At 38.8% G+C, this 26,182-nt stretch overlaps 1 protein-coding gene across 3 annotated transcripts in view; it reads right to left on the bottom strand.

The window, feature by feature from the left end:
- ARHGAP15 (Rho GTPase activating protein 15) overlaps nucleotides 1-26,182 on the bottom strand; it is a 321,355-nt gene that overhangs the window by 278,169 nt on the left and 17,004 nt on the right. The window lies entirely within an intron of this gene.

Genomic DNA, 26,182 nt, shown 5'->3' with positions numbered 1-26,182 from the left:
AGGCAGAGGTTTACAGAAGATCGTGAGATCCCTTTTTGGGAAAGGCAGCTTATCAGCAGTTTTCTGATTTGATGAACATTCTTCAGTCAGCAACAATGTCACCTGCAGCACTAAAAATCCACTCTGCGAGCGCTTGCAAGTCTGTGGGCAAGTCTGGTTTTGTTAAATTCAGCCTGAGCTGCCCCCCCTTCCCTTAGCTAAAGGGGATCCATCTCTGACCAGAGTTATTTCAGCATCTAAGCACTAATCCGTCATCATCCTTCCCACAAAGGCAAAGCTTCCATTCTGTGTGCCTGGTACCCTGGTGTGAAGGGACAACCATCTGACAACTGCTGTTTTAGCAGGGAGGTAAAACACAGGAACCTGATGTTTCATTTAATTTCTCTCTGTGTTCCCATTTGTTCTTTAAATTCTCCCTCTTTTTCTGGGGATTCATCATGGCTAAGTCAGCACTATTCTCATCACACAGTGTGGCATTGATTTAAAAAGAAACTTGGAGGATCCATTTGTTTTTTATTTCCCATTACAGGCATATTTCTAACCTAATTCATCTCGTCAATGAGAAGCAGCACACTTCTTTTTGATTTCAACCAAACCTAACAAAACCAACTAGCATTACTCAAAATGCTGCTCCAGTGCAAATACAGACAATTAATTATTTCCTGAAATGTCATTCTGAATTCACTTGTATCCCTGAGCAATTAAGATAATTGTATGACCTTTCTAGGTGGCTTTCAAGATTGTCAAGTAAGTTATTCACCACAGATTATTTATCCACAAACACCACCTACAAGTAGCCTGGGAAAACCATGGCTTTCTCAAACAAGCAGCACCTGGTCCAGCAGAGCTCTGCTTTGGATGGGAAACCCTAAGCTGGCACCTACCTGCTGTTTTCTCCATCATTCACAGTATTGCTCTGCCAAGGAGAAGGTTCTCATGGAGGGTTTGATAGATTTCTACCAAAACCCTTTCATGCTGTTCATGGTCTGACCTTTCCTTTCAGGGCTCTAACTATTGTTTTGTTTCATCCTGCCGACACCGCAATCATGTATGTGGAGATTCCTTTATAAATAACCAGAAAAAGAGAGAAATCCCCTACTGTTGAGCCCTACTAGTGCCTGATGCTCTGCTCTGGACCCAATCCAGCAAAGCACTCTGCAGTGGGCTTAAGTGTTTTTCTGGATCAGGGCCAGAACACTCCATTCTTTACAGGATCGAACTTACTGGTGGCAGCTTGAAAGTTTTGCAGTGAAAGTACAAACGAATCACATAAACTTTTGTGGAAACCATTCCCTCAACAGAGAAGGAGGGGTGACACCTGATTTAGTGATGTCTGTGGTCATTTTGTTCCCAGTCACTCCTAAACTGCAATGACAGCTCATAATCACTTAGATAAAGAAACTTAACAAAAATGTATTGTAGCATTTCCTAATGGCCGTGTCCCTTGAAAGATACCTATGCAATGGGAATGGCAAGGAGAACCCTGTAACATTTCACTCACTGCCATGCTCAAAGTGACTTGTTCTCAGGATCCAGTCTTGGGCAATATGGTAAATCCACCGTTATCTACAGAAATTATTTGGAAACAGCTGAGCTATGGTACAATTTCATGTCAGCTGTGAAAGGCACTGAGAAAATCCCACAGGCTTCCCCACTCAGAGATGCCCCTTTGTCATTTCCAAGGGCATTTCATGACATGAAAATTGGGAGAACCTTCAAAGTGACACAGGGCAGGGTTAGATTATAGGTCAGGAAGAAATCTTTCCCTCGGCCAAGGGTGGTGAGGCCCTGGCACAGGGTGCCCAGAGAAGCTGTGGCTGTCTCCTCTCTGGAAGTGTCCAAGGCCAGCTTGGACAGGGCTTGGAGCAGCCTGAGCTACTGGAAGGTGTCCCTACCCATGACAGGAGGTGGCATATAAGGTGCCTTCCAAGCCACACACTGTTCTACGACTCTATTCAATTATAATCAATTTCATTTCAGCAGATAAGGAATTTTTGTCCATTATCAAGGAATAGAGGGTGGTAACAAACAGCATGAACTCTCCCATTGCTCCCCCACACTGCTACAGATGCTCCCAGTGCATTTGAGATGTGCCATCACTCAGCAGAAGACTCCTTCCAGCCCTGGGGAAAGCTCCATGTCCCAGTGGGCTCCCTGCCCACAGCCACTGGCACTCTTGCCTTGCCCTGGAGCGCTCCTAACACCATCCTCCTGAGGATTACATTAGAACCACATGGTTTATATTTGCTTTTTCCCCTTCCTTGTCTCAAAGTAGTCTCTTCAGGAAAATAAATAGGGAGATTAAAAGCAGTATAATATGACATTAGGTCTCTCTGCCTTTTTCTAAGGCTTACAGGAGAGAGAAGCACATAGTGCAGTTTCATTCCTGCCCCCACCAGCCCAGATTTCCTCCTCACCCTCCATCCCCAGGCTCCTGAAAACTCATTACCGCGCAGGTGACCGAACACTTTGCTCAGGAATAAGAACTTGCATGGATGGAGCTTTTGTGCACTGGCTATAGACCAGATAATCTCTCCATGCATCATTTAATAAGAAAACCACTTCACAGCCCTCACAGGCCTGTGTTACATATGACATACTCTCAGCAGAATCTGCAGCCTGAAATCAGTGGGGGGAAGAGAAAAAGCAGCAAGCAGGATTGTGTTGCCTTTGCCCTGCGTGCCTCCCTTTGAGCACACTGCCCTCTACACTCAGCTCACATCTCCAGAGCCTCTGAAAATAATGATAATGGTTTTGCTTCCCTTGACCTCTTGCTCCCTTATAAATCAGAATCCTATAGACCTTTCCCACAGTGCGAGGGTCCTCCTTTGTATCCGAGCCTGTGAAGGTGGGTATTTTTTATCAGGGCTATAACCACGTGGGCGTGCTGCTCCCTGGCTTCAGGACCTGCTGCACACGAGCACTGCGGTGCCTCTGCTGGGGGAGTACCTCCATTTATCTTCATTCATGAAAGAAGAGCAAAATAATTACTCAGATCCTAGTTTAAATTTCAGCCCAGTGTTACGATGAGCTCATTCTCTGTGATCAGAGAGTCATTAATCACAAGTTTGGTTACAAAGCATTGCCTGTTTGAAACTACATTGCCTTCTTTCCCCAAATTATTGGAAGGGTGCTCTAAATTTGGGGTATCCAGTTTGGGATAATATTTTAAGTTCAAGAATTAGCCTTCACTGGCACTTTTATCCATTAATGGCTTGCTGTTTCCCAGGAGCAGATTTTTCCCTAGAGTGGGAGCCCTTTTGTTCCTCTCTAGTTGCTCAAATGGCCTTTGAAATTTGTCCAATTGATCCTTGCTTTGAGGGAGTCCCAGCTGATGTAGTTGGCTTCGTTTTTAGTATTTTCAGGAGTAGGAGAAGTGCCAAAAGCCTATGTAGAAGAAGAGGCAGCTACAAAAGGTTCTTACCACCCATATGTGTTCAAGAAATCCTAAGGCTGCTCTAAATTTGACTGTGGGTCACCAGGATTTGTGTACCTGGGGATCCAGCTATCACAAAGGAACCAACAGCTGTGCTGCCTCTAATCTGCAGGATTTCCTACTGGAAATCAAACTGAAACCCAGTCTCTAAGCTTCAATATGCTTTAATTGTATTACATAAAAACCTCATCGATTCCAGGAAAGAACATTAAAAGTGGGACTTTTGATATATTTCTATTTGCCTTTTCTGTGACAGCCTGTAATATGCAACAAAATGCAGCAATGTACACACTGTGACAGCATTCACCCAGCCATACATAAAAAGGTATATTATAAAATATAATGTATTGATAAGTTTCCTATTCTGATCTTTATATTCATCACACAGTCATTATATTTGGTTCACTGTGATATTAGAATATATTTGTCTAAACTATTTCAGGTGATTTTCTAAAATTACAGATGAGTAGTGCAGCAATGGTGGAGGAAATATGGAGTACATACAGCAGGAATAAAAATGCAATAACAATCAGAGCTTCACTGTTCTTTGCCTCCAACATCTAAATCTGCAAAACTGCTCTTTGATGTTATGGCTATAAAAGGTAAAAATCAAAGTTAATACAGACATACAGTAATGATATATTATCTTTCCATGTCTCCTTTGGATCTTGGAAAAATAAAGACAATAAACGTGAGAACTCAGCTGTGACAGCAAACTGTGTCAGCAACTCTGACCTGGAATTGCACCCCAGAACTGTAGTTTCAGGGTAAAAGGAAAGCAAAAAAAAAAAAAAAAAAAAAAATTAAAACTTACTAAGCAAATGTGCAAATAACATCTACAAGAATTGCCTTTACAAAATCACATCCAGCACATACACTACAATCAAAATGCTCTCAAAAGCTCTCTCCTGAAAGGACTGTCTTACAGAAAAGCATAATTAACATTGATGTCACACTCCTGCAAGTCATCCGTTGCCGTTTGCCATATAAATATCCGTGTAGAAAATAATATTAATATTCCTAGACAAATACTCAGTCCTCTCTAGTGGACCCCACATTAGCACATGGATTTATCCTGCCTACCTAATTCCTTCTCTCGGATTTAAACAAGCCAAAAACTCACCTTATGCTACTGCAGAAGCAATTTTTATTTTTGAAGGTTAATCCAACTCAGCAGGATTTAGGGATGGCACTTTTGCTTGGTCGTAGGCATGTTGGCTCAGGCCAGACAGCTGTTTGGACATTCTCCACTGGGAATCTTGCCCTCAACACCCACAGTTGATGCACATACATGGTCTACTGGCTGCCTACTTCCATGCCCATCTGTTCAGATGGCATGGTGCCCACTCACAAGTTCGCTGGATCCTTGCCCTTAGTGTGTAGATGCCAGGCAATGATGGGCTTAGATGGGCAGCCTGCAAAATACTGAAAGTGATCATTTTTTTCCTGTAGGAAGTCCTTCCTCTGCAATAGCACTGAAGCATGGGCACCACATGCTACCCTACACTTAATAACACCTGTGGACATAGATGTGCCAGGAATGGAAAGGGAGGAGGGGAATGTGCTCAGGGGGGAAACACATGGAATGATACAAAAAATTTGCAAGGATTCCTGTGTAAGAATATACTCTCCATTGCCCATGGCAGTGGAGGCACACCCAGGTTAACTGGGATCAAAGGAAGTGGCTCAAGCATCAGAGCAGCACAGCCATGGCCACGTTGGCCTGAGCACTGCCTCGTTTACCCTGATTCCCACTTCTGATACCCAACTTCCCTAGAAAATGCCTTGGGTACTGGACAACATTCGGTAGCCAAAGTGTACAAAAATCAAACCAAATCGTACCAAATCCAGTGTGAACTAAACCCAGACCTGTCTAACCTTCAAAGCACATTCCATACACAACATACACCACAAAAAATTCCATGGGAAGCCATGACATCAGTAAAGGTAGATAGGAAAGCAGTCATTTTTAAAAAGGTCCAATTTAACTTGTGCCATTGCCCTTTGAATCAATAACTGAGAAAACTCTACTTGATAACAAGAGATTATTTCAGATAATTTTGCAGATAAGAGAAGTTTCTCTTTTTTTCCAAGTCCAAAAATCAACCTTATTGCAGCTATAACAGGACAGAGCAGCAATTTAAAATTAAAATATCATTTTCTTCCCTAGTTCAATTAACAGTAAATCAACATACGGCAATAATTTTATTGCTTAAAATAAGCTACTTAAAAAAAATAATAGCTTGTTAAGTATTCAAAAAAGATATATTTTATTTACATTGTTATTGAAATTATTTGAACTTTGTGCCTATAAATCCCAAGATATTTCCATCAATTCTTTAGTTGTTCTTTATATATTGTGTGGGAGTCAATAGAAAAGTCACAGAGATTCTGCTCTTTTATTAGATGAACTAAACTTTTAGAAGAAGAAGGGAAGGGGAAATCAAAGAGTGCTCAAGCAGAGAGTATTTCCAGTGCAGTCTTTCAGGAATCCTCCTTCCTACCAACACCGTGGTGAACAAACTGTCAGTCTTACATGCATGGAAAATTAAGAGAGTTGCAAATACCCATGAAGCATATTGATAAAATTATTCCAGCAAGTTCTTTTTTCACTTTTTTCCTTCCCCTTCCCCTCGCTGAGTGCACCCCAACAATTCTCCAACAACTCTGGGCGTGTGCGAGCAGGCTGGAAAGAGAGATAAATCTACAAGGCTGGATCTGCAGCCTGGCTCAGGGCTGCCATGGAGTCAGCAGTGTGCTGTGCTTGGAGGCACATTTAAGCTGTGTCTAACTTAGTGTTTACTCTGGGGTGACTGGATTTGAGCACGCTGTCCCTGCCCCAGAGAATTCTTTGCTGTGCGGAGACATCAGTCTTGTCTTTGAGCATGCTCCACCGAATCACTCATGTGTGGCTGCTTGATCTGTTTGGGTCTGGACATATTGTCAAATCCTTGTGTCCAAGTTTCATGGGAGCAGTGCCGAAAAAGTCCTGGCTCCAGAATGAAATTAGATTTATACAGAACACAAGCCAAAATAGTCGCTATGAACATCCGGTGACAAAAATCAAAGAATAGGAATAAAAAGTGGTTTGCTCTGGCTCTCGAGCTGAGTTCAACTACTTTAATCTGAAGGGAAAAGAAACCTCTAAGACCACCTCCTTCCTAGCTTTTAGGCTGTGGATTCCAGGCAAAGCAGAGGTGAAACGCTGGCTTTTACAATGGAAAGTCCTTTGTTTTCCTCAGTGCAGAAATTTTCACAAAGAACCTTTTTGTCTGATTGAGAGGAGTATCTTCTAACACAGGTCACGGCTGACATAGCTAAATCTTATTAAAAACTGTTCAGAGACCAAAATTAGAGACTGTAATACAGAACCACTTGACAGAATACCTGTCAGATTGATAATATCTAGATGACCATCTAACTTGCCACCTGCTCTCCCTTCCCTTTGCACTAATAACCTGAATAAGCTTATGAATACTTTCCCCCAGTCCTGTTGGCTCATATTAGTCTTTCATACCATCAAGACCTGCAATCTCTTTAAAAAGTCAGTTTTGCTTATTAGCATTGTTCAGAGGACCAAATTACAGATGCAGCACAAGAAAGAATGAAGCAAAGTTTTTAAACAGATTTTCCCAGGTGCCATTATAAACATTAACATGAAAGAAAGAGTAATCAAGATAATAACTGATCTACTTCAAGTAGCTTTTTAAGCAAATGGGTAATTTTGCAAAGGTCAATTAGCAGGACGACTCCTTCCTATTAGATTCGACACCATGATATTCAGCTAGGAAAAGAATGAAAATATTTGAAAGCCTAACTTTTCTCCCCTCTTCCTTGGAGATTTCTCAGTTTTATGTTTAATCACAACCTTGCAGCAAACCAGGTAAGACAGCAGTGATTGTGAGTGCTGCTACCCAGCTTAGGGATTCTCCACTTACAATTTGCCTTCATTTCACACAAAATTAATATCCTAGCATTTTTACCACAACCTGCTGACACAGTAAAACTATGATGATGTAAAGGTTAGGGCTTGGTTGGGGGTTTTTCAAATACCATAGTTAGTTCTTCAAATTTGTATCAGGCTTCAGGAGTCTAGATGAGATTCTTTGTCATACACAGCCAAAAAAAAAAAAAAAAAAAAAAAGAGAAAAAAAAAAGAGAAAAAGTGCAATCTATTTGGGTCTTGGCAAAATTGGAACTACAATTGCAAAATACTATTCTTCCTATTGCTTAAGTGCTATTTCATTATTTGCCCTTCAAAGACAGAAACATTTAAAAAAACATCAACTCCACAAGTTGAGCTATGTCCTAAAGAGAACACTGAGGACAAGGAATATTCCTGACCCAAGCACACTGGACCTCCTGGTATTACTCCTGTGGCATCACACTGACAGCAAACCACATAATGCTAACACAGCAGATAAAAAAAGGAAGAAACGGAATTACCCTATTTGAGACTTCTGAAGCGTCTAGACAGACTGAAAATTGCCCCCAATTTGATTTTCCTAATTCTGTTCTGATAGAAAAAAGTCACCTATTTTTCAAAACGTTAAAAAAAACCTCATAGCAATAAAAAGATCATACACTGCCATTCAAAATGTGGACAGTGTAAAAGGCAGCACTTACTCCAGAGAAGTAATTTACTTTTATTAAAAACCCCAAAATTATTCATCTGTATAATTCATTAAAAAATCCAAACAATCAACTAGCAACTCAAGAAAACAAATGAACCAAACATTGTTAGACTCTTTGGTGGCACACAAAATGCATATTTCAGTGCATTTGTCCTGTTGTACATACATAAATACCACACTCTCAGCAAAGTCACAAATATACATCATGCAATGTAGGGAAGAAGGTTTTGATTTATCATTTTTGTGCTTGGTTTCTTCCTCTTTCACCCCCAGTTCAACAAAAGGCTTTCAAATAGCACCTGCCACTGGATCGCTTTGCTCCTCCACCCCATGACATGGATGAGGAATCAAGATGGAACCATTTATGAAAATGTTTATATAAATATTTTATCTAAACTATGCTGGCCTTAGCATATGCTGGATATGTCTCTCTGATATCTCCCTGGAAGGGACACATTTCTTGTTTGAAGCCATGAAAACATCATGAATTTACCAATTCTCTTGGTAGTTTCCCGTTAGTCTTTTGCAAAATGTCCTGTAATTCTCATTTTATTTTGGGGGTGTTCCAAGTTCCTGAAATTTTGTCTTGCATACCCTTTTCCCACTACATTAAAGAACTCTTTGGTGCCCATTGTTGTCCCATAATGTAGGAAAGAGGGAAATAATTTGCCTCTCAATTTCGGCCAATAATTTAAATATGCTGAGATCTGTAGATCCTTCACTGTCAAGAAAATTTCCTAACGTCTTATTTATTTTTTTTTTTATATCTTCCTTGCATAATCTTCATTATTTTAGAATCACTATTCCAACTTTCTACTCATCAGTGTCACTGACAGGGCATTTTCCATCTCCCTGCTTCACTATCACTCACAATGGTCAGCTCAAACTTACTGACCCCAAAACGCCCACAAAAACCACATTTTACAGCAAAACCCCAGACACACAGTTCCTAATTCTGTGTGCAGCACTGCCTGTTTCCCATATATACATACATTTGGATAAATTTAAATGCACTTTCAGCCATTAAGCCATCCAGATCACTCTCCACAAGTGCCTTTACCCAGACCTATTTCCTAGTCCATCAATCTTTGCTTTATTTTCAAATGTTGTTAGAACTGTTCTATTTACTTCTGTATCATGGATTAAAAGAGTGATTAGTGTCAAGCTTAATACTAGTCCCTGGAGAACAACTCTAAAAATTCACCCAGTTGATGATGATTCCCCAGGGACTACTTTCCAAAACGTGTAAATTAATCAGTTCTTAATCCATTTAATGTGTGCTTCACTGATACAGCATATAACCAATATTTAATCAGAATGTCACATACTATTAAGTCAAATGACTTAAAAACTTCCACTGCACTTCACAACTATGGCTCCTTTTTCAATCAGACTTGCATCAAAAATAATCCATTTGGCTGCTTTTTTTTAAAAATTTGTTGTTTGTTGACTTATGATGATTGACATCACTGGCATTCCTATTTTTTAATAAAACCCTGGAACACTTTTCCATTAACTGACCAAATACTCTTATTATATAATTTGACTGTAAAATTTTCCAAGTCATGCCATTTTTCCTTTCTGAATACTGGAATAATGATTGCTCCTCTTTTTAAATTTTGCAATTTCCATAACAACCAAATATTTACAGTTTAAATGAACAGTCATGGACCACATAAGAAAACTCTGTAAGGTTCTAGTAAGACATTAATTTAGGTTTCCTAAAATTTTGCCAGATATTGCTAATTTCTTTTGAAATTAACATTCAACATTAGTCATTAATAGAATAGAAAGTTCATCATCAGTTTCTCATAATCAAGCCATGTGATTTTAGGAAAACAAGAAACAAACCACAAACACAAAACCCCGCAAATATTTATTAATTAGTCTCTTTTTTCTGCATCACTGTTACAGGCCTTATCATCTTAGCAGTGAGTCTGTAACAGCACAGATTTAAGTTCTTAGAAATATAAAGAAAACCAGTTTATTGAAATTATTCCCGTGTATGGAGTTCAGAACTTCAAGAATTTGGAAACCTTCAGGACACAGGGAATGCATCAGTTTTATCCAGCACTGCAGGGCTTGCAGAATTCCCCTCAGGGTACAATACCTGGGGTAAAGTTGGTTGTAGGGAAGGTTTTATACAAATTTTATCATTTGGCTGCTTTTCACTGTGTAAAGGACCTGTCTTAGCCTGTAACAAGTGCCATTACAAAAACCAGTCAATTAGCCAAAATAGCCTTTCTAGCTGGTCACTGCCTAGAGTCAGTGACTGTAGATTTATGAACTGCTGAATGCACAGTACACCTTAGAGATAGTTTTGCTCCACAGCTTCCACATGCTAAAATAATGAAGTTGATTTTACAGTACCCTGCATTTATACAATCACCTCTTTATCTGTGAGGAATGTCACCAAATCAAAAATGGGATATTTTCCCTCATTTATACAGGTGCACAGACAACCAGGAAGGCAGAAGCAGGCTGGTATACTGTGACATACAGATTTTTTTTTTTAAAACACTTTGCAGGTTTAAGCATGTGTGTGTGTTACAGTGGAGCATAAGGGAAGATAAATCCACCTAAATTTTAATTCCTTCAGTGACTTATTACACATTGCCATAGAAACGAATTCACAAACTATTTTCCATGTGTCTCTAAAAGTATCAAAATTCATCTTAAAATGTTCTACTGTCGGTATACAAAGGGCCATTCACTTTCCAGCTCAAATATCCAAAATTCTGTCAATGGAGTCTGACCTAAATAAATCCTAGTCCAGATTTGAAGATCATCAGATCCATTACACAAAGCCATTCAGGCACAGATAGAGTGGTGGTTGCAAATGTTCAGATAAATTAGCATAAAGGCACATGTATCTCTAATAGGTTAATAAGTACAACCAGTGGGAAGTGAAAATGGTTGTTTGTGTATAGACTACTGTGAGAGTTCATCATTTATGGGGGGGATGCACACAGAAACGTGCGACAGTGATTTTTCCTCCCTCCTAAACGTCGTTATTTTAATAATTACTGAAAGATTAGGAGGTAGCCAAACGATGTAGGTAGAATTTTCTTGAAATGGCTTGGATCTGCTTTGCAAGTGCTATTTCTGCAAGCCTAACACCCCCTGTTTTGTAGGTCACACGGATATCCACAGACTGTGAGGACACTGAAGGCGCTTGTCCTTCAGCCTTCTGCCTCACCACATGATTGAGCATCCATATACCTTACAACCATACACCCTGTCGAGTGTTATTCTCTTACATATCACAATTTACCTCGCTTCCTCCACTCAAACATGCAACCAAGCTGAGCAACAAGCTGCTTCAGCTGCCATGTCATTTCAGTTTTTACACATCTTCTCTTTTTATGTGTGCTCCACATCTCCGTGATGTCTCATCTCCCCGTTCCACTGCCATAGGCTACGAGTCAGGAACAAAGCTCAGGCTCAATGTCAAACAGAGTGAAAATGGGAAAATATCATAGAAGAGAAAATTAATGGGCACAAACACAGCTCTGAAACTTCCATCCTTGTGGGCTTTGCAACTTTCCATCGTTTCTTGGCAAAATATGAAGGAGAAGGGAGTAATAGTATTTCTACAGAAAATGCCTCTAAAAAGGTATTTAGCTAAGGAAAATACAAGTCTGAAATTTCAAAGTGGAAGAGTTGTGCTTGCATATTAAAATGTAAGTAATCTGGTAAATGTGCAATCAGCCCCTTTAATTTGAAGAATTAATTTATTTCAACTCTCAACCATTTTCCTGCTGTCCCTCTTTCCTTGCCTGACCACCATGGTTTACTGAGTTTCATGTTTCCAAAAATGCCTCAGCAATAAATAGTCCCAAGTGTGACACAGAGGAACAGACCCTGAGGCTGGAATCATGGCTCCTCTGCATGAACTGAAGTCTTGCTCTCACTTCAAACAGGGAAGTTTCAAGGTGAAACACACACAAAATCTCTCTTGTCAACAGGTTCGCTAGTTATGTCTTTAAAACAAAAATGCTCCCTTTCAACTTTTCTCACTGATTTATTTTTTTTTCTGTAATAAAAATTTTGGGTTTCAGGGAAATTATGATGCTTGCAACCCACATCATAAAAAATCAAAATTAACCACACAACCCCCAAAACCAAGTTCTTTAAAAATGGTTGTTCCTACCCACACAGACATGGCCAACAAATTCCATTGTACGGAATCAAGGTCTAGGGTATCATTGGACATTTGGTGACTGTGAAATCTAATTCATGGCATAAGACTTTTTTTTAAATAGAGATTGTATTCAACTGGAAAAAAAAAAATCCAGGGCACAATAATGCAAGGGGAAAACAGGATGCTTCAGTTTTATCCTTAAATTGTAGAATTATCTTGCTCTAGAAAATATACTCTTGGTCAAAACCCTGTATCTCTGGTGCCCAGATGAGCTATTTTAAAAAAAATAGCACTTCTTTTTTTGCCAATGGCCAAAATCAAACACAAGCATTAATGCTAGTATGTCAAATATTAACATTGGTATTTATTTGGATGCAGGTACTTGATTTATCAGCTAAATTTATTCAAGAGGTAACACCATAGTTCATGTAACCCCACTCTGTATTGTGTGCAAACCTTACCTGAATATATTATGTGCAAGCTTAATAAACCTTTTCACTTTTCAATTTCAGCCCTTCATCTTTTCACTGTTTGAAACATATAATTTATTTTTGGTACTGCCATACTATAACTGAGCTTACTGTAAATTGTCTATATACTTTTTAATATCTTTCAGATGAGCAAACCAGAGTCAAAATATAAAATGTCTTTTTTGGGGGGGGTGGGGGGTGAATTCATTCATGATGCATTTTCAGTCTGTTTATTAAGTAATCATATCTGGGTACAAGTGTCAACACAATTTACGTTTTGAATAATGTGAAGCAGATAACCTCAATTAACAAGTAATTAGAGTCATTTTCCTATTAAGCAGTTTCCCTAATTGTTTTTGAAACCTGGAACTAAAATTGTAATAAATATTAAGCGGCCAAAACATGTCCCTGCATTAGTTTAATCCAGGCTTTTCCAGTGGAGCCTGGGAAAAAAAAACACAAATAAGGGCTGACTCCTCATGAGATATTGAGAGAAGTGAGAAATATTCTATAGCTGTGGACTCTTCATAGTCTTCTGTTGTTTGAGTTTTTGTTTTTCTTTTTATTCTGTTTCCTTTCCCTCTCTCTTTTCACCCTCATGATTTCATATATGAACTTTTAACATATGGAATATTTGACTTAATCATTACTGTGGATTGACTAGGGCTCATCAGGGAAAAGCCATCCCCCAGTGAACACAGAGGGTGTGATCTCAGCTGAACTACATTTTATACTAATACAAATTAATTTGATCCCTTACACTCTATTTTGTCAGGACACCATGCCTCTCTTTATGTAAAATAATAAATACCAACCTGTTTTTCAAAACAAATAGAATAATTTGTGTGTTTGCTGCTGGTCTTCAAAAGAAAAATGTCCTTCACTTGAATAACAGTCTTTAAACAGATACCTGCCATATCTCAAGTACAATAAATGATCTTAGAGAATATAAAAAATTTTACACGTATTTCTCTGCTCACACTGCACGGTCTCATGGAAAACACCTAGGCTGCACTCTGTCTGCCACATCCAAAAATGGGGAAAAATAATTTTCTAGCTGAAAACAAGGAAAGATCCAGCAGCTGCTCCTCACCCTATGCCAAAACAAACAACTAAACTAAAAACTAACAGAAAAGCAATACAAAAATCCCAGGGAACAAAAAAAAATGGAGAAGGAAAAGAGCAAGTGCAATAAAATGGGGCTGCCCCATTCCTGGACATGTCCAAGACCAGGCTGGATGGAGCTCTGAGCAGCCTGGTCTGGTGGAAGGTGTCCCAGGGGATGGAACTGGGTGAGCTTTAGGGTCCCTTCAACCCAAACCATTCCCTGGTTTTATGATTCTATTCTCTTCACCCACAATCTCCAGCCCAAGCCAGAGCCTCCAGTCCTGCTGTTACATTTATCAACATTTCAGCTGCTAAAGATGCCTTTTCACCTGAAGGTGAGGGGAAGAGATGGAATTCTTACAGGCCATGTAGGAACCAAGGTACCTGAGCCTACCCAAAAAGGCTCTTGGTGCAATCCTAATGAGACTTCACCCTCCACCCCACAATCACTTGGCTGTTGGCTTTATGTCTACAGGAAATTCTGCCAGCCTTGGAAGAGTATAATACTTCTATTTACTCAATTTTCTTACAAAATTTCAATAAAGCAGTAAATCAAAACCAGACCCCTCAAAATAAAAATTAAAAACCCTAAGAAGACAGCCTGAGAAATTCCAGGAAAAACTGGCAGCTGCAGAAGGACATGATCTGTCCAGAAGGAATACAAACATTTAAATAACTTGCTGGAAATTAGACTTTGTGAAAAATACCATTGATTCCTTTCAAGTCATTTTATTAAAAGGTCTATTAATGCTTGGCTTGCACTTTGTGGCCATGAGAGATGTTGGAGCAAAGAGCTATCAAAGGTGGCTATCAAAGTTGGGTTTTTTCCATTTAACTTTCCCTAACTATTAAGCTGCTCATTTTGTGGAGACAATCATTAGTGTCTTTAATGTGAAACAAAGCTTCTGGATAAGAGCTGCTAGCTGAAGATCAATATGAAAGATATCATTTCAGTTACAGCTTTAATAACTGTAACAATAGGGAGCCTGGCATTGCAGGCTTTATGCATTAATGTAATTTAGAATCTACCAGGTACAAATCTTATCAAACATTAGCAGTGGTTGCATTGGGATTTTCTAGGTAAGAAAAATGTGTGATAAATGGCAAGTATTTGAAAGGTAAACTTTCATGTAATCAGGCTCATCTGCCATAAAAAACATGAAAGCATTTACACAAAGAAAGGGAAATAAATAAACCAAGAAAAGATTCTGGGCAAAGGATGGACATTTTTAAGGAGCTAGTGCCATGGGCTCAGAGTGCTCTGGGATGTCTCTCTTGTTCATACCAACACAAATATGACCCACAAAACTGAAGGATTTGGAATTTCAGCCAAATTCAGTGCAACTAAAGATTTTCTACAAACCACCACACATAGAAAAACAAACCTACCTGGATGTACAATCAGCTAAACCCCAAAACTGATGAGGAGCTTTTTCCCTGGCTGCCAAAAAAGCACCAAAACCACAGCCTGGGAGCACAACCCTTTCTCCAGCCAACAGCTCCACCCAACAAATTTACCCCTCCCACCCCATTTCTTCCCACCCTGTCTCCAAATCCCTCTGCTCCCTACTTGCTCCATGGTTTTCACAATAGGCCAAATTGCCCCAACCTTTCCCAGATTTTTGAGATTTGTGTGGTGGCATCAACCTTAGTCTTCTGCAGCAGTTAATCTACAGCCATGCTATTTCTTTTCCCAGATCTCCAGTTTCTTGATTAAAATAAAATTTTAAGAACAAAATAAAAAACTCTCCCCACCTTCAAAGTGGGAAAGAAAATCAGGCCTGAAAATGTTAAATCACAAATTTTGGATCTTCCCTGCAAAGTTATACTTAAAACCTGATGCAACCAATTGGCAGTTCTTTAAACAATTTGTTTAACACGTGTCCAAATGTCTTCAGGTTTTAGTGCTTACAGGTGGCTACTTTAGATTTACACTTTAATTTTGAGAAAGATCTAAACTGGGAACACTGAATTTTCAGTTTATCATTTGCTGATAAAAAATGGAAAGCTCAAAGTTAAACTAGCCAACTACTGGAAAGAGTTGGCACCTGGCATTTTAATTTTTAAACATTGGGGGGTTTTGTGTAATGAGGTTATAAAGTAAGAGTCTGACTTCAGGACCACAATCAAGAAGAATGAGCTCTTAAGGATGACAGAATCACTGATGGGAAGCTCAGTTGGTCCAAAATCCAGGTTTGGTCCAAATAAACAAACAAAAGTTTGGATGCTTGTCTGGGTTTTCTACCTGCCTTGGGGCTAGAGATGTCATGAGAACAGATTCTCTCATCACAGCTGCAGCACTTCCAGTCCTGGCCACAGATGAAGGATCCAGGAGAACAATGTTTCTTACAGAGCTCTGGGGCAGGGGAGGGAAGTAAGGGAAAATGGGATGGGGATTTCACAGTCTTTCAAATTTGATTCCAAAACTGGGGGAAGATTCAGAGATTAGAAAGGAAATCATATTTTTTACCCTACTTGGGTTTTGGCTGTAGTCTTCAATGCCACTTTTTACTGCAAATGGCAGAGTATGTGGAGACTCAGAGAGTCAATTATCACAAAAAAGCAAGGTGTAACTGCTTCTAAAGTTTAGGCATATTCAGTCCTGTCCTAAAATAACAAACATAACTTAGTTGCATTTATTTGTGACATGTAAGCAAAACAATTGATTGATTTTTTTTTTTTTTTTTTAATGGGCTGTATATTGAGAAATGAAGCTCCTTCTTCCTCTCAAGGTGTTTGGTTCTGAGCCCTATGAAGGAGAAAGTTTCAATCCAGCTGTGTGTCTATTCAGGCACACCTTTAACTACAAAATCATAGATGATAAAGACCTATTTCCATCAAGGCTATGAATCTCACCAAACAGGAAATCAAACAGAAAATAAAATATTACCATGTTAGCTTGACAGGATCAGATCCTAGGGAAAAAAAAATATAAAAGGTTGACTTCAAAAGAAATTTGATCTGATTTAGGGCAGGAGAATGCTGCTCTCAACTATTTGTCTAAGAATAGGCACACTGCCTAACAAGGACACTCTTGTCTGTTTTAAAACCCCTTCTCAGTGCATTAAACAACATTTATTCAGCATGTGCATACAGAGTGCAATAGCACATGTATTTAGGGCATGCACAAAATAATTTGATCCCCATTTCATCTCATTGGCACTGCAAATATTTCAGTGCAGTAATAAAACAAACAAAAAAAGAAAACCCTGGTTCTTTACCTCTCCTGTCATGTTGCATTGGGTCACTCGGTGCCACATGATGTGATATCATGTAGCTCAATGCAAGGAGACACATGTCCCTTCTCATTGGAAATTTAAAGAAATGGAGCTTACTTTTCCCCTGTGGGAAGCTATGCAGGTCAGGTGCCCAAGACTAGCTATGGGAAGTTTGATATAATCTCAGTTTCAGTACCTACATATTTCAAATCTGACGGCATTTTTGAAAGGAAATGTGTTAGATGCCACAATTCAGCTGTAACTCAGTATTTAATAAAGATAGCGTAAAAGGAATATAATTCCACAGCTTATGTTCCCTGTCATGGTGTGCACTGACACAGATTTCCAGAGAGACTCCTTTAAACAGCACTTTTTAAGCATACTTTTTGAAATATACAGCATAGAACACAAAAACCCTCAGAGAAACCTAAAGCTGCTGAAAGCACAGGAGTATAGAATCAAGGGAAGAGAGCTGATTAATGATGGAGCCAAAATAAGGCTTTTTTTGGATGAAAAAATAGTGAAACAGTTAAGCACAGAGAATATAGATAAGGAAAATGTACAGGACCTGGGGCCAAGTTCTCCTCTCAGTTACACTAGCATAATTGTGGAATAATTCTGTTTTAATTAATAGAGTTAATATGATGAGAATGGAATTATCTATATAAAGAGCATGATTGAAACATAACAGTTGAACCAGCTTTGAGGCAGCTTCTTTAATGTGTGGAAAATAAACATATTTTCCACAGTTCCACTTTACAGGTAGAGAAACAGAAAAAAAGGACTAAAAAAACCCTTTGGCAGGCAAAAGTCCAGGCTGGCATCAGGGAAACATGACAAATTCCAGTCCAGCTCCTTCTCCACTTAGTTGTAATAAATAAATGCAACTTAAGGCTATCTTGGAAGCCAAGAGAAATTATGTATATAAAATTATTTTGCTAACATCATGGCATGTTGTTATCTCAATCCTGGATCAAAAAAGAGTTGACTTTGGTGTGTTGGTCTGTTTAGCATCATGATGGCAACTTCAGTGTCATTAACATGTCGGTGTATTTGCATGGCACTTCTTACAGGATAAAACAGTCAAAAAATTCGAAGCCTGAGGAGTAGAATCAGCAGAGGTTTTATGAAATAAATTTTTCCTACTAGCCAAAAAAAACCAAGGATGTAAGGTATGGACTCTGAAATTATGATAGTACAAAAGTACATGTATCATTGCAATTTTAATCAGATGTTAAGGTAGAAAAAATAATATTATTTGGAGGGTTCTGTTTGGTCCAAACCTTATGTCTGAGATTTCATAGTCTGCTGCATTGCCTTACCAGGACAGCTCAAAGGCTACATCTGCAGTTTTGGGGCAAGAAAGTTTTGAGCTACAAAACTCCTCATTCAACTCCTTGATGGTTCTTTGGGTTTAAACAAGATAAGATGAAGGAGAGAAGCATTTGGAGTTCTTATTGTTCTCCTAATTTCACAATTTTCACACATTTCTGATAGAAAGAATGAAGAGGGTTGTCTCTTACTCCTTTTTCCTGCTGAGTTCCTGTTGGTTCCACAGCCCCAGTTTCCAGTTATCAGTGAGAAATTACAACCTCAGTCTGTGCCTGCACTCTGCTCTTAAACAAGCCATCACATTTTATATAATGTGGGCAACAATTGGTCCTAGCATGAATTTCCACTGCTCTTCTAGAGATGATGATAAAATCAATAATACTAATTAAGAAACTCCTATTTACACCTCATCTTTCCCTGTGTTCTGTGAAGAACTACCAACTCTACCTTAGAATATATTTTTTGAGTATTTCTCTATCTACTTTCCTATCAGTGTTTCAGTGTTAAAAAATGAGAGTGAGAACTCTGGGCAAATATTTTAAAGGGTGAGTTCAGGGTTCCTGGTCCTGCCCCAAGCTCTCTCAAGGTCCTGATCTGAGCAGTGACACCCCAAAGCCCCAGACCCTTGAGAAGAACCAGCACTGCCATCTCATGCCTCCACAGCTCCTGCCAGCATCAGACAATAAAAGAGCTGCTAAGAGATTAAAAGTAAATATGGAACAAAAGAAGTCAAGCATGGGGTTTTGGTAGTAAATTAAATAATATTTTCATAACCAGATTTTTTCCCCCATTACAACAGAGAGAAGTGTTTCATCTGTAAAAAAACAAACAAACAAACAAACAAACAAAACCAACAAAACTCTTTAATTTTTTTACCCTTTTTCAGATTCCCTATCAGCTCAAAAAATATTTTTGTGTCTTTCTACACCACGCTTTCTATGAAACTCAAAGGGATTCATAGACTTTGAGGAATGCATTGATCTTCTCATAAACCACCCAAACTCTATTAATGATAAAGCAAGTGTTACAATTTTTTCACTAGATGTTAGGAAAACAACGGAGGGAGGTATTCATAAAGAAGAGGCAAAACTTTCCAACTGTGATTCAGTTAGGAGATATTTTAATATTGATCATCCCTTCAAATAATTCCACTTTCAAGCGGCGGATGATGGGAACGCCAAAGTTTTAGAGCCAGCTGCTCCTCCAGCTAGCATCTCCCTAATTTTTAACTGGGAAAAAATAAAAAGGGGGAGGAAAAGGGGGGGAAATAGAGCGTTTGTGAGGGGTGGTGGGTCCGTGGGATCAGCTGCTCCAGCTGCCATCCCTGGTGCTGCTCTGCCCCCTGGTGCTGCCGCGGCCGCAGAGCAGCGCCCGCTGAGCATCCCCGCTGTCACTCCTCGCTTCTCCGCCAAGTTCAAGGTCAGTGCCTAGCTATTTTCAGCTCATCTCTTCTTGATCCATGCAGAGAAATGACAAGGTAACGTGATTTGGGGTCAGCTGTATTACAGGAACCGTTACATAAACGGAGAAAGTGGAAATCAATCCCGGCTGACAGTGTCTTCGGGATAATCAGCGCTCACTCCATGCCGCTGTCAGCTCCCCTGCATCAAACACCATGTTACTTCTGTCACATCTCCTTAACAAAACCAGAGTCTCACTTTTGGCAAAGTAAATAAATATTTCACTCGGGCTTGCATTTAATTCATTGTTTAGAGAACTTTAACACTTTGGACTCGCAAAGAGTCTCCATTTGGAGGAGAAAAGACAGCTTACCCTGTCAGGTCCATTACTGCCTGCAAAGGGCGCTGGCAAAGATACAGTCGACTCTTATGAAACACCCCATTCCTCATATTTTGTGCTTGATTTCTGTAAGCAGACGATTGTCCTCCGAATCTCCGTCACCGAGCCGACCTCGGCTTCCCAAAGTGCTTCACCTAACCCAGGGTCCCCCTGGCCGCAGCCACATCACAGCTCTTCCCCTAACGTTCTAGGACACCTTCCCTCAATTTGTCTGATTATTATTACTTCGTCTGAACCATTTCCTACCCTGAGCAGACATCTTCCCTAACGCGGAATTATGAACATATCATTTCACAAGATGCGCCGCGTTAGCCGCGTCTCGGTGACAGCACATGGTGCTGTTGGTTCAGGGGGAGAGCAGCGATTCCATCCCACCCACCTTGTGCTCCCATGGAACTGCCGAGCCCGCCCAAGGACCATTTGCCATAATATTAGTTGTCAGTAAATTCAAAGAACGGAACTCCTGAAGCTATAAAATGGATTAGAAGCAATTTAAAAAAGAATTAACAAACTAGAGTAAGAGTATACTGTCAACAAACAAATGCTTCATCATAGCACTGTAATTTGGAATTTTAATTACCCCTCTGCTTCTGTAACAAAACAATGTCTGAACTGGCAGCCATTTGAATCTCTCACAGGTCATTGAGCATTCTAGTTAATTACTCTATGAATAGCCTGTTTTTCTCCCCTCTGGAAACACGTTTCTAATGGCAGTCAAGGTCTGACAAATGTGTCATCTACATAATTAGCTAGGAAGCAACACAAAACATTAAACATGCTTTGTGCCGACAACTATCAAAACATTTCATTTGTTGTCAATTATTCATTACTTTGTAGGTTCTGAAGGGGTTGTTATTATGAAAATAAGTCCAGATGCTAACAAGGTTAGAGTTTTTTATTCAAATTAGTAATCAGAGGACTAACTTTAAAAAATGTGTCTTGTGTACGTTTATGGCAGCGTTCAATCAGCACTAAATTATAAACGAATTTAGCTAAGTTCAAGTGAAAATAGCCATGGCAGAGCACATACACTAATTTGTGGAGTTGCAGCTCTCTTTGAAGTTTTAGGATCTAAGCTGAAGTAGCAAACTTTCAGAACCTTTGGCAAGACTAATTTCTGCTTGGTAAATAGAGTAAAGATTTTCACAGCATGAGATAATGTAAGATTGAAAAAAAAAAAAAAAAAGGAAAAAAATGGAGGTTTTTGAACCTTTTTTCTACCCTTCTGTCACACAGAGTAAAAGTCAAAATCAGCAATTCTGACTCATATAATATCTTTTCTGAACTTCGGTTTGGCTTAACAAGGAAGCCAAACCAGTTACATTCACCACTCCCTTAATAGAGCTGAAATGAATTTATCCTTGCTTTCAAGAAGAAATAGGTGCTGGTTATTTCCTTTTCCTATGATCTCATTATGATGCTGCCTGACAAGCTACGCAGCTGAAATGGTGCAAACTGTGGGGAGGGGAAATAAATGAAGAACAATAAAATTAACTTCTTCCTTTTTAGCCAGGATTATCTCAGCTGAAGTACTATGATGTAAATGTGCAATAAAGAATATCTTCTCATAGGGCATAGTTAAGAAATTAGAAATGAAAAAAAATGTTATTCACAGAAGCAAAAGGCTTGTTTTGAGCCTGAAAACACACCTGCACACAAAATATTGGTCCTGTAAAAAGGCTGGGAGGCAAACCTGAGAAAAATCATTTACTGGAGATAAGATGAGCCCTAAAATAGGCTCATGCATTAATATTCTACTTTCAGCCTTTAAATGAGAGGACTTTATGGCATGGACAACACACATGAGCATGTAAGGGCACACCTGGGGCCTCTGCCCTGGGGACAGAGCAGCTCCTCAGGTAGGGAGCAAGGGACACAGGCACTGAAATGGGTGAAAAACTGGAGCCAAGGGCTGAAGGAGCACAACACTCAGCAGAGAGCACATCTACCTTTTCAAAGCACAAAACCAGTCTGAATACAGTAAGGGGACATATGACACACTTCATTTCTCATTTTCCTGCCCTGGAAAGGAGAATGACTAACGTTACCAAACAGATTTGTTTTCTTTGGGCAATATTCATGTTCAAGAAGTGAAACTGGGCTGTGTTTGTGGACCCACAGCTTTCATACCTACCCTGAAATACTTGGAGCAAACAAGGTGTAAGCTTGCATTTATTAACAATTTCTACCCTTGTCATGGGAAGCTCATATATTTTTCTTTATCTGTCCCAGTGCTATTACATGACTTGTGTACACCTTGAAGGGAACACAGCATTTTTCTTTTATAGAGACAGACGTGGCTGCATCTGTACCAGACCAGTGTGTGATGAGAAAATTTGCAGAGAATAAAGCCTGGGCAGTCACTATTAGATCACAGTAAAGAGAATATTTTTCAAAACTACTTGAGGAGAAGGTTTTTTGCTTTTAGAAATATTTTGTCAAGATTTGCATTCTCCTTCAAGAAAAAAAGTAAACTAGGGGAAGAAAAAAAAAGAACTATCCTCAAAAACTTTCCCTAAATAAACTACACTATAAAAGAAGCTCTGATGATCTCGCAGAGATTGAAATAATCCCTTTTTGAGCTAAAACTACCCATAGCAATGAAACAGAAAATACTTTAAAAGAGGGCTGGAGTCTGTCTTGTAATTAACATTAAACAGATAACATATTTACGAGGAAGTCAAAATATTTTGGAAGCCGATAATCCTGTAAGCCTTAACGTGGTATAAAAACAACAAATAAATGCAAAGTGTTACTGTTACACATGCCTGCCTGATCAATGGTTTTCACATATTGATCTATAAATGGAGTTGACAGTCTGTGTTGGCTGCACATTTTCCAAGCAGCTCTATTTTTGTACAAAACCAATACGGGCAATTACCTTTGTTTGAGATGCCAAGTCTTATCAATTCAATGTGATTTAGTGTCATTTTAATTAAATATCAGGATCTACTTCAGGACAATCTATACAAACAAAGCCTCAAACTTGACTATAAGCTTGATTTGAAGTAAACATGTACAAGCCCTGCAATTGCAAAATATGGCTCAAAAACTCTGCTAAACAGAAGGTTTGTATTTTTAGCAAATTTATTTCTGTCTTTTTGGCTAGCCATAACTTTGGCAAGTGTTCTATGATCACAGGAGTAAGAAACAAAAGAAGATTGCTTCCCATTTCTCTGATAATGTATTAGGGAGATAAATAAACCTACCAGTTTGTTTAACCTAATCAGAGAAAGCTCTAATACATTAACGTTTTGGAATGTCTAAACAGGTTCTAATTCTTAATATAGACACCAATAAAAAAGACATTTTATTGTTTGAAGTTGTTCTGAATGAAGCAAAATGCACTTCCCTAGGTTTTAACAGATGAAAATAGCAAATATTCATGTACAGTGCTAGTTCAGATGCTACCATTAAGCACAGAAAGAGCCCTCACTTGCCACAGTCTGTGTCCAGCTTCATGATTTGTGCTCTTCAGACTCTACATTAATATCAGTTTCAACCTTTGCACAAAGCTCAGGCATTTCCATTGAAATAAATAACATAAACCCCACCAATCTCTGGCGTGTTTAGTTCCTGCATCTGCAGCACTACAAAATGCACACATGCATATGACCCTACTGATGTATGGTGCACATCCTTCCCTGTCACACCTCAGATAATAATCTGTTCACCTTCAAAAGTATAGCCCTAGGTGTGTTTAAAAGCACCACAGCAAATGCTTCAGAATACAGCAAATCCCTCAGAGAAAACTAGGCATTTTTCTCCTCTATAAATCACCACTTATCCTTCTACTTTTGTGCCTGGTTTACGCCCTTTGCTGTCCAGACTGGGCATTTCCTCTTTCCAAATAAGTTTTAGAAATCTACGTTTCTATTGATTGTGCAAAACATGCCAGAAGCTGATTGCCTTAATCCACTAAAGTCAGTAGGTTTTGCATAAGTTGAGTAAAAAGGATTTGACCCATTTATTAATAGAACAGAGTGTATTGTGCACACCAAACATGGACAGCAAAAGGGTAGTATGGAATACTTTATTCAGTGGTTTTTCAAAAGAAAAATCTCTCCAATAATAGGACAAAAATACTCAGTCAATGTAAAATAGAAAATAAACATAATCAATGGGTGCCTCATGGATTATATCCATCATCTAAACAGAGGCAGACCGTGAAAACAGAAAATTTCCAAGTAGAAAGATGAGGATAAATCCTTTTTCTCTTCAAGCACTAAATAATTAGCTTTGATTAATATTCTGGTAATATGTGTCTTTTAGCAAGGATCTGTGTGCCCTTAAATGAAAAAGTGAAGACTGTGCAGAAAAGTGCAATGAGATGAGTGTCTTGATTTTAAAAAAATTATTATTAAATTTATATACATATATATATATATAGGTACACATATATATATCAGTTAGACCCTTCTTTTTCAAGACACTTGGAAGGATAGAAGATACTCCCCTTCATTACTGTCCCCCAAATCCTTCACGAGTCACATGCCCAGATATGTCAGCACAGGGCTGATACACACAATTGGTATTTCATTGCTCCTTAACTCGCTGCATTTAAAGCCCACAGTTGAAAGCATTTGGATCCTTAGGAATTTTGCTTTTACTTTGGGCGTTAGCAAACAACTTTAAGAGGCTTATTTAAGTAAATACGCCCAAACACTTTCAGCCTGTCAATATCTAGTCAGAAAATTCTGCATGGCAAAAAGAGATGAAAAGAATTGAAACAGAAAGGAAATTAGTAGCATGGCAAGCTTTCAATCTATTATGTCGGAGCCAAGTTTGCTTGGTAAAATGACATATACTCAGTAAAATTCTGCTTTTATGTAATTAGCTACTAAACAAATGCAACACAAAGCAACTTTCCAGCTCCCAGCCAATGAACATATATAGCACCTGGTGTGGTTGTTGGGATATGGCAGTGAATATTTATGTCTAATTTAACTTTTTAGAGCCCTTGCTCTGTAACAGTCCAGCATACTATCCCCCAAACTAAAGTTATGTAACAAGGTAATATCAACAATGAGAAACTGCATGATAAAATCCTGCCCAAAAGTGAAAAATGCTAATTTTGTCTCATTTAGCAGCTGGATACAGAAATGCTCATTAGTTTTAAGAGGGTTAATCCTTTTAACTTTTGCATATTGATATGCCAATTATGCCTAATTGTACAAGAGGCATCAGTCAAGGTAATAGTGCATAAACACATGAAAGTTATTAAGTACATCCCAACATGTAATAAAGTAGGTGTTAATTGGTAGCTGAGTTCTGCAGGCTATTGAGGTGGATAATTCATTGAGAGATGGATCACTTGTAATTTCTCTACATAATTCCTTTTGCAGTCTCATGCTGTGATGTTTTCATGCTTGTCAAAAACAACTGCAGCCTAGTGCCTTTTGTTAAACACAGCCAATAAAATGTTAGGCACCATTAAATATACTTAACTTTTAAACTTTTTCAAAGGTACAGTTCTTCCTGGTGTTACATTACAGTATTCCCAGTAAATTATTATAAGCAGTGTTCCAAGTTTTTGGTGGAGGAACACTGCAAATCAGATAAAAGGGGGAAACATATGCAGTGTGTCTGAGGCAAAGAATAAAATTTAAATAAGTGGCAAATTAGTATCTTATCAGCTGCTAAGATCTAAACAGATTTTTCACTCTAGAATAACATGTTTCTAAAAAAGTCTAAATTTTGAGGTTTAATTTTTAGTAAAAAAGGAAAGGGAATACTGAAGGTCTTGTGGCTTTCCTCCATTTAATAACTTTGTCAAAAAGCTGAATATTTCATAGGAATCCATTACACCAACAGCAAAAAAAAAAAAAATGGTTGGCATGGTTGTGAGAAGTGGCTGAGATCTGGGATTCTGTCCCCAGCTAACAGAGTTTTCCCCCTCATTTGCATTCTCTGAGAACAAAATGGATCTGGAGTCCAAAAAGTGGCTAACATTGCATAAATAATTTTGTAACATCATATGGCCCCAGCTGCAAGTTGCCACCATTATGGAAGAAAATTAACCAGGGGAGACTCATACCAAT

This window comes from Erithacus rubecula (assembly GCF_903797595.1).
Source record: "Erithacus rubecula genome assembly, chromosome: 8".
NCBI lineage: Eukaryota > Metazoa > Chordata > Aves > Passeriformes > Muscicapidae > Erithacus > Erithacus rubecula.
Note: the sequence above shows the minus strand (reverse complement) of the source record. Positions and strands in the feature narration are given on the sequence as shown.